Source organism: Ochotona curzoniae, unplaced genomic scaffold, assembly GCF_017591425.1.
Source record: "Ochotona curzoniae isolate NIBS_2020 unplaced genomic scaffold, NIBS_Ocur_1.0 contig_4645, whole genome shotgun sequence".
Taxonomy (NCBI): Eukaryota; Metazoa; Chordata; class Mammalia; order Lagomorpha; family Ochotonidae; genus Ochotona; species Ochotona curzoniae.
The window spans coordinates 884449-893148 of NW_024466353.1; positions in this window are offsets into that span (position 1 = coordinate 884449).

The window sequence follows — 8700 nt, forward strand, 5'->3', positions numbered from 1 at the left end:
CCAGTGGCTTCTAGGGATGAAAAATAAATCCGGGCTCTCAGGTTCCACCTTGCCTGATGCTTGCCATGCCACTTTCCTATGGAGTATAACAATATTTACTGCAAGGAAAAATACTATTAGAAATTGCCCTTTTTTTGAATTCTTTTCCAACACAACCTTGTGCTCACATCCCAGGATGTGGCTGGGCGACGGGAAGGGACTTAGCACGCACAGGGCACCTTCCATCTCAGGTCTGGCAGACACAGAAATCAACAGAAAGAGATCCAAGAAATGCTCAAATATTGGGAAATTAAATTATTAAACTAACTAAATAACATATAATTCAAAGAAGTCACAAGGAAAATTAGAAAATATTCTATTCAAATGAAACGAACAAAATGCCAAAAAAATCTATGGGTGTAGCCAAGGCAAAGTAAGTTTATAGTTTTCAATGCCTGTATCAGGAAAGAAGCTTCCAATCAGTAATCTAGTAGTTTAAGGAACTGGAAAAAGAGAATTAACTGGATTTATTGACAAATAGTTAGCTAGACTGGCCAAGAAAAAAAAAAAAGAAAACATAAATTACTAAAATCAGGAAAAATATGAAATACCACCAACCCTACAGAAATTTAAAGAATTATGTGGTGACTTTATAAATAACTTAGGCAACTTATTTGAAATGAGTAAGTTACCAAAAGTCACAAGTCACCAAATATGACTCAAAAAGAAACAGAGGATATGAGAAGAGCTGTAACAAATACATTTGTAATTAAAAAATCTCACGAGGTAAAGCCCAGCCCAGATGGCTTCACTGGTCAATTTTATCTAACATGTCAAGAATAGCAGTCATCCTACAGGTGTTTTGGAAGATAGAGGAGGGCATGCTTTCCAGCCCATTCTAGAAGATTCAGACTGCCCAAGGATCAAAAGCAAACACGTCCAAGAGAAGAAAATCTTAGATCATGATCTCCCTGAACGCAGAATCAAATATTACCACTGCACTCTCTTGGTCAGGTGCTTCCATTGCTCTGGCGCTCCGACTCCTGGCTCTCCCAGGACAGATGCAGAAAGAAAAAAGGAGATTGGAGGCAGTTGTCTCATCCACTTTCCCCCATCCCTTAGCCTTTCATACCCTAATGGGTGGTCCACATGGGCCACAGCAAGGAGCTGGATCAGGGGTGGGGAAGTCAGGACATGAACCAGCACCCATACAGATGCCAGCACTTGGAGGTAGCTGATTGGTCTGTTGAGCCACTACACTTCCATTTGTATGAGCTCGCTGATCTACAGACAGGACGAGGTTCTCATAAAAAATGTTCTCTCACTTTTTTAATGCACTTGGTTTTTTACAACTGTACTGTGATATACAATAAAAACTGTTGATAGAAAATTAAAAAAAAAAAATTACTACTGCTAGGTGTTCCAAGTTAGACCAGCTACATATAAAATGAATTACACATGGAGACAGAGTAGGATTATCTCAGGAATGTAAAGTTGGTGTAATATCTGAAAACAGTGACTGGCATTGTGGTGCAGCATCTTAAGCTGCTGCCTGAGATGCTTGCTCCCCATATGGGCATCAAGCTGAGGCCATCTACTCCACTTCTAATGCACGCCTTGAGAACCCATTGCTCTCAAAAATGTAGCAGAAGATGGTTCAAAGTACCTGGGCCTCTGCCATCCAAAGCTCCTGATAAAGCCCCAGGTTCCCTCTCTGTCCCAGCCCGACCTTGTGCCTTTCCAATTAAAAAAAATAAATAAACTTAAAAATAAAAAATAATCTGAAAAAGTGGGCCAGATGTTTAGACTATAGGTTAAAATGCTGGTCATGAGACTTGTATTCCAAGTCACATCCATTTGTGATCAAAACTACTCACAAGGCCCAGCGCGGTGGCGCAAGTGGTTAAAGGTCCTCGCCTTGCACGCCCGGGATCCCATATGGGTGCCGGTTCTAATCCCTGCAGCCCTGCTTCCCATCCAGCTCCCTGCCTGTGGCCCAGGATGGCAGTCGAGGACAGCACAAAGCTTTGGGACCCTGCACCCGCGTGGGAGACCCGGAAGAGGCTCCTGGCTTCGGATTGGCATAGTATCAGCCGTTGCGCTCACTTGGGGAGTGAATCATTGGACGGAAGATCTTCCTCTCTGTCTCTCCTCTCTGTATATCCGCCTTTCCATAAAAATAAAATAAATCTTTAAAAAAAAAACTGCTCACAAATTCAGAAGGGAATTCCTTCCACCTGGGGATTCTGTGGTGCTTTCAACGCTGTCTAAAGTCACGGCAGTGATTTGAGTGAATACTTACAACAGGTGGATTTTATTCTATGTAAAGTGCACTTCAGCATAGCTATTATAAAAGATGAGTGGCTAAGGTGCTTTAATCCTTGCCGGTAGAAACGGCCAAAGGCAAGAAGTGGATCTTTAGTTTAATATGTTCCCTTTACAGAGTAGGGTCATTAGGATTGCTCAATCAGTTTTTAGTAAATTACTCCATTGCGCTTTTAAAAGAAGCCAACCGTGTTCCATGCACAACAACCCAGAGCCTGGCAGTCAGGTCATTACATGCCCTGACCCTGCCTTGATTTTCTCAAAGTTGCTTTGTATGTCCCCTTTCTCCTCTCTGTACCCTGGCTTGTACTACAGTACAAGCTTAGCATGTGCAGTTTGGCTGAAGTCCAAAATGACTTGAGGAAGGTTCAGTGAGAGACAGGTGATGTCCAGGGGACATTTGTCAGCAAGATAGTCATAGGCCAAAGAACGACTTCACCAGATAGATGTCAAGAATTGTAACTCACATTTGCATGGTAAATCTCATTCCTCCTCCTTGCCAGTGCAGGTTGGCAGGAAAGGAGCTCCCGGTTCTGAATTTTCCCCAGGAATGGGTTCCCTGTGTTGTGTGCACACAGACATAGCCCTCCTGGGTTTTTCCATGAAAGCTTATTGAGTGTTTCTTCTGTGTTAAGTGTTGCAGTTGCAGCAGTGGATAAAGCAAAGCCCTGCCCTTATGGAGCTTAGAGCCTAGGTGAAGCAGAAGTCAACAGGAAACTAACCAATACTGATCCTGGCTGTGTGAGGGCCTCGGCAAGCCTTGCAAGGCAGTGGTGGAGGTGGCAGGCCTTACCAGATGGTGAGTGGACAGCCATGACTTTCCTACTAAGATGACACTTGGGGGTGTCCAAAGGAAATGAGGTGGGGGTAAACTTCAGCTAACATATGACAGGCAACCCTGGGCAAAGGGAGCAGGAGGCACACAGGCTGTGAGTGGAAGTGCCCTTGGGTATTCCAGCATGCTTGGGGGACCTGGGAGTGAGGTTTGCTCAGAGGGGTAGAGCCCATTGACCTGACAGATCATGATGTGTCATGTAGAAAAAAATTTTTTTCAAAGATTTATTGATCTGAAAAGCAGAGTTACAGAGACAGAAGAGGAAAGATCAAGATAGACCTTCCTTCTGCTGGTTCACTTCCCAATGGTGACCTCAACTGGGGCTGGGCCATTCGGAAGCCAGAGAGCATCCTGGAACTAGCCAGGAGCATGGAATACCATTCTGATTACCCACAGGGGTGGCAGGGGCCCAAGCACTCTTGCAGGTGCATGAACAAGGACAGGACTCTGAAGCAGAGCAGCTGACATGCACATTGACACTCGTACGGAATGCTGGTGGTGCAGGTGGTAGCTTAGCACACTGAGCCACACTGCCGGCTCTTCTTGCAGAGAATTTTAAAGCCTCTGGGTTTTACCTTGAGTAGGACGATAGATAATGAAGGATTTGGAGCGCAGGTATGACCTTGTATGACTCCTGTCTGAAAGAGATTACCCTGGCTGTGGTGTTGAGAGTGAGTGTAGTAGGTCAGAGGCAGCAGGAGAGATGCCAGTTAAGACGCTGGATTGCAGCAATCCAGGCGAGAGGTGATGGTGGCCTGGACCAGGGCGGTGGCAGTGCACACGATGAGAGCTGGAACATACGTTGTATATAGTTCAAAGGAAGAACCAACAGATCAGCTGATAGATACAGGTATGAGAGAAGAGAGGCGGCAGAGATGCATATTTAATCATTTAGCTAAAGTTTATGTAGTACTAATTATATGCCAGGCACTGCTCCAAGTTTTTGACAAATATTGACTCACGTAATCTTTGCAATAGCCCTGTGAGATAGGTACTATTTTTAGCTTCATTTTCTGCCTTCAAGGTTTTGCCTCTGGGAAGGCAGGAGGATGCAGTGGTTATCTACTTACGGAGACAAGATGATATGAAGAGGGGGGTTAAGCTGCTACACAAAGGCAGCCAGATGTTATGGCTGAGATGACAGAAACAGCTGCATGGAGATGCCAGGTCGGGGTTGGATGACAGGTGTGAGTCTGGAATGAAGGAGAACGCTCTAGAATGGAGATATACACACAGTAGTTCTCTGGGGAAAGACGGAACTGGAAGCTGTGACACCGTATGTCCAAGGTAGCACAAATGTAGGAGAGGACCAGGCATCATGCGTTAGGGTCACACAGTGTTTAAATATATGCAGAGGCGACCAAAGCAGAGGGAGGAATGGCCACAGCGTCCTGAAGCCAAGGGAAGAGGCGATCTGGAGAGGAGGAAGTGAGTAACCACGCTCAGTGTGCAAGCTGGGTCCAGTCAGAAGCAGCTGAGAGTTGCCTGACTTGATTCCTGCTCTGTCCAATGATAGAGTTGAAAGTTTGAGTTCCACAGCTTCAACAAATGGGAGAATAGCAGATGGAAAATAAAGGTGACACATTTGAGGCCATTTTCTGTCAATAGAAATAAAGAAATATGGCAATGGTCAAGGAAAAATATACTCTCAAGAAGTTCTCTTTTGTGGCTTTGCTTCATAGGTGGGTGAAGTAACAGCTGACTTGAATGCTGATGGGAATGATCCAATAGAGAAGAGAGAAACACTGCTTTTAAGAGAGCAGATTATGTGACATTTTGGTGAGCAGTACAGAAGGGATGACCAAGTAAAGGGCTTGGATATGACATAAATACAATTCATCCTCAGTAAACAGAGAGAAGACTGGCTGTGTGGAGAAAGAGGCACCTGAACACATGGGATGGACATTTTTACAAAATCTTGACTTGATTGCTTCTGTTTTCCTGGTGACAGAGAAAAGGATCTGAGAAGAGAGACATGGAATGAACACAGAGCAAAAGCAGGACTATCACCCAAGCCATCAGTCCAACCACAAGACATTCCATCATTCCAGACTCATTCCTCGGGTCTGGTTTGTAAATAGAAAGACATCCCAGTGCCTTTCATCCGGTTCACTTGAGCAGCAGCACGTTTGCGTTAGAGTGTCTGAGCTGTGTGATGACCAGGAAGCAAGCACCTCAGGTCATGAAGTTTTGACTAAGTCTCCTTCTGTAAAATATCAATCTCACTTTCTTTTACATATATTTTTTTTCAAGAAAAAATTATTAAATGTAGAACAGAATTAGAATTAATTTCAAACACTTTGCAAGAGTTAATCTAATTAAATTCACATATTAGAAAGATAATTCATCAAACCACTTGTCCCATTTTTTTCTCCTTTTGGAAATAGAATGTAAGTTTAGGCCTATCGAGGGAGGAGGTTGAGGGACACACTTGTTCTTGGCCAGGGAAGAGGGCTTTCTGCATCCCATCACCCACTGTAGGACTGTTGGTATTCTGTTCATCAAACCTGAGTTCATATCATTGTATCACTTTACCCTCCCAAACTGAGCAGGAACAACTTGTCCTCTCTTTTACTATTCTGGCCAAAGAATTTCTACAGAATTTTCCTGTTTGAAAACACATGGAGTGTGGGGGCATATGTGTGGCAGTCCTTTGGGAGAGCAGTTTAGGTCACAGTATCAGAGTGCATGGGATTAGAGCCCCAGCTCCAGCTTCTCGCTAATGTGCATGGGGGGAAATGGGCACAGATGTATCCCTCTAGCCCATAAGGGAGGCCTGAATTGAGTTTCAGGCTCCTGGCTTTGGTCCAGTCCTGTCCTGGCTATTTGAAGTATTTGAGGAGCACATGGGGGGAGGGCCGGGGGGGACAGGAATTATTTGCTTATCTGTTTCCATTTGTCACAGATACATCCTTGTTTGGATCACCTCTGAAATGGCAATAGGATTCTGCACTGTTAAGCTTGGATGTACTAAGCTTGAGTTAGAATCTTGGTTCCTCCCCACCCTAACTTTGTGATATCGAAAGGATCTCCTATTCTCATAGAGTTTCCTTTTGTATAAATTGGGGCTATTGATGAAGACTGCCGTGAGATTAAATAAGGCAACAGTGTCACAGTAGATGTGCAGGTCGGTGTCAGGCACAGTGGATAGACAATCGGCTTGTGCAGGAGCATCTATTGCTGCCTCGAAGGAGTTCTGTTGCATTTGTATTATGAAAACTACTTTTCACCATGCTCTCATTCTCTCAACACTTTATTCCTCACCAACAAAGTGTATGTGTCTTCTTTCCCACACCCAGCAACTCTCCAGTTCTCTCTGGACACCAACAATAGCACCTTACCATCTAACACAATTCTGACACTAACCAGAATTAGTTAGCATAGCTCAAGGGCTCTGTCCCACAAGGCTATCCCTACTGCCTATGCCGTTTACAAGCAACTGGTCTCCAGCTAACGCACAACTTCTGTCTTCATTGGCCACAAGCCAGAGATACTCCTGGCTCTCTTCTTGCGTTGGGTCATTTGCAACAGTGGCTCACAGACCCCAGGAAAACAGTTCATTTACTATATAGCCAGCATGAGAAACACTACATTAAAGGATGTAGAGACCCATAGGGTGAGGCATGGGGGAAGGAGTGCAGGGAGGTCCAGGAAGCCCTATCCCTGAGGGGTTTTTACAGAAGCTTCAATCTGCAGGCACAGTCCATCGAATCGTTGACCAGTGGTGATCAGCTCTACTGCCAGTCCCATGCTGGCCTGGAAGCTGGGGTGGGATCTGAATGCTCCAACCCTCTAACCACAGGATTGGTTCCCCCTGGAAACAAGTGCTCTCTCTGCCCCCATCCTTAGGGGTTTTCCAAAAATGACCTCATTAATGCAAATGCTGGTGGGGATGAAGGGAGTTTGCAATGACTAGCACAAGACTTTTATTCCTCTTATCACTTAGGAAATCCCAAGACTTTTAGGAGCTCTGGCCCAGAACTGTGGACAATGACCAAAATACGTATTTCTTAACGTATCCTAACATCATACATAGTACGGACTCCAAAGACCTACATACCACCGAAAGAGAGAGGAGGAGAGTTGGGGGGGTAGGATGAACAGGCTGTGTTTTTAATTGTCTCCCTGGTGATGTAAACATGTCAGAGCCTGCCATATATTTTGTTCCTCTTAAGCTTGCCTACGACTCTGGGAATCCATATCCAACAGATGAGGAGGATCTCTTCATCTTGCCTTGAGATTTTCAAAGTTCCAGAAGGGTGGAGACCTTGTGTCTGACTGAACTCAGTGGGACTGCTCAGTAACTCATTACAGGCAGGCAAACTAGCCAGCAAAAGTGCGTGTCCTTTCTCAGCAGCTGAGTTTCCAAACGTAGCAGCCACAAGGCCCTTCGTCCGCTGCTGCGACACTGGGATGGGAGCGGGTGTGTCAGTGGCTATGCTTGCAGCTGGAGCGAGTAATGCCCTCTGTCCATGGCCTCCTTTGCTGGTGTCACTGTTGGAATCTTGCAGCTGTTTCACTGCAGTTTTCATGTCTCATGGATACTGCTGATTAAAATGAAGACAGCAGGGAAAAATCCCTGCAGCCACATGTGCAGCTTCCATGGGCAGAGCAGCCATGACTGTGGATGCCTTTAGAGCAAGAAACCCAAGCCTATGTGTGTGCGTGTGAGCTGGGTGGACCAGTCAACCTAAAGGCCAGGCATTCTGGCCTCTAAAACGGGGTTAGGGCCCCACAACAGGCCCACCAGACAAAGTCCCCCGCTGATAACATGGGTGTTACTCATTAACCTGACCAGGTGGTAGGGAGACAGCCTGTGCCTGCCGCACTAGTTTACAGGCCACTGCCGGGGGGCCATATGTCTTTTACAAGCAGCTGGAGTGTGGGGCCACTCTGCTGCCTGTCACCTGGCCCTGTTCTCCGCTGGCAGGTGACTGTTTACTCCTCTTTTAGGTCCTTCAGAATCTGGGCCAAGGCTATCAGTGTAGGTTGCAGGTTATGCTGTTGCAAGGGTTTTTAGAATCTTTATTTAGCCTTGGAACCTCCTGTGCCAATAAAAGCTCATGCCAAAGCCCAATATTTAAAACAGTTAACTCCAGAAGCATTTGGCAGGAAATGGAAGTAGATGATCCAAAGCTGGCCAATTCCACTCCACAAATAATCCATATCTCACTCTCTGTCTCACATACACATACACACACACACACACACACACACACACACACACGTTGAAGCATTCCTGAGGAATTTCTAGAATTTAAGAAAAGAGAGTTTGAACCCCTCCCCATACCCCACTCCATGCCCTCAGCAGTCTTATCTTCTTTTTGAATATTTGAAAAAGCTGGTCTGGCCCTCCCCATCCAGTAATGGTAGCCGATGGCCACACATGTGGCCCCTGAGCATTTGAAATGGCTGGTCTGAACTGAATGGCACGCTGTAAGTATAAAACCAGCCAGAATTTCAAAGAGTTGATATTACAACAAACCAACAACAAAAAATATGTCAGGCATCTGGCACTGCCGTTAAAACCTGGCATAGGATGCCCACATGCCATGTCAGAG